A 1,356-nucleotide genomic window follows, 5' to 3' on the forward strand; every position below is an offset into this window, starting at 1 on the left:
TGATATTGACTTTAAAATGTATCAAAGGAAGTGATTAAAACTAGTTTAAACATTAACTCGAGTGGCATTTTAGCTTATTCAGGAAAGTGAAAGCATTATCTGCTACTATGTTGAAAACTAATATTATTTATTTAAAATATATAACACAGTTATTTCATAGGATGTTACTGCTGTAAATACTTAGTGGAACACTAAATAGGTTCTGTCCAGGTGTTTAGCAGTGCTTTGAGAAAATACTAGTGAAGTTAAAGCATATCTTCATATAGAGAAAAATGAGTTTGACTTCTTTAGTTTCTGATGTAGAAATTGAGCATACGGACACATTCTGGGACTAAATTTAAGTTCAAGTGTTCTTTAACATGTCATAAAACCAGTAAAGATGGACACTGAAAATGGCTTTCCTTTGCAACTTTTCTTTGGAATTTTGAGACGAAAAATAATTTTCTACTTGATATAGAAATAGCTTTATCTAATTCTTCAGCAAATATAACGTTGCAGGTAAGGATTATATAGATTTTGTGCCTAATTTTAAACCTGGTGAAACCTTGTAGGAAGGAAATCTTAACTCAAATACAGGAACTTTGCTCTGATTTGGAGACTGTGAAGAATTGAAACGTGGAAGGATTAAAGTTGAAACACTTATCTCGAATGTGTTCTGTGTCACAGGGTAATGATGAGAGCAAAGCTGTGGTTGGTGGTCTATTCTTACACATATAGTGCTACCTCTTAAAAACAAAAAAACCCCTCTGTTCCTTCAAAAGTTCAGCAAAACCTCTTTTTTCCCTCCAAGGCTTATCTATATTTGCTGTCTGAATTATGTAGAAGAAGAGTGACTTAGAATAATCTAGTTAGCATAGAATTATCTGTGTTACCGTGCTGTGTATGATAATTTCTTGCATTTGATATCACTGTATTTCTCAACTAGTCCAGAAGAGCTAAAAAATCCCGTATGTGCTGGAGCAGCCTAACGGTAGTAAGCCACCTGCTCTCAGTTACTTTGCTCCTTCAGGGCAAAGGTGGCAGTCATTTGTGTCATCTCATGTTTTCAGGGCTACAGAATTTTGAGTAATGTGATTTTAGGAAATACCTCATTTGGAGTGGTGTAATGCTTCATCTTAAATTGATTAATGGTATGAACGTTTTCAATCCAAAGTCTTATTTAACAGGAGAACAGTTATGCTTAGACACAGAGACACAGGCATTTGTTCAGGGGTTTTTTTTGTTGTTTTTTTTTTTTTAACAGAAATTAAAAAGTACAAATATTACCAAAATACAAAATGCGCTTTTCCTATTAAATGCATCTGCAGGGGAAAGTACTGGTTGTTACATGACGATCAGTTGTACATAGAGCTGTGT

General features: G+C 34.0%; 1 protein-coding gene across 1 annotated transcript in view; it reads left to right on the forward strand.

The window, feature by feature from the left end:
* RALGAPA2 (Ral GTPase activating protein, alpha subunit 2 (catalytic)) overlaps positions 1 to 1,356 on the forward strand; it is a 129,103-nt gene that overhangs the window by 59,264 nt on the left and 68,483 nt on the right. The gene's annotated exons all lie outside the window — the stretch shown is intronic.

Source organism: Haliaeetus leucocephalus, unplaced genomic scaffold (assembly GCF_000737465.1).
Source record: "Haliaeetus leucocephalus isolate CR32 unplaced genomic scaffold, Haliaeetus_leucocephalus-4.0 Scaffold450, whole genome shotgun sequence".
Lineage (NCBI taxonomy): Eukaryota > Metazoa > Chordata > Aves > Accipitriformes > Accipitridae > Haliaeetus > Haliaeetus leucocephalus.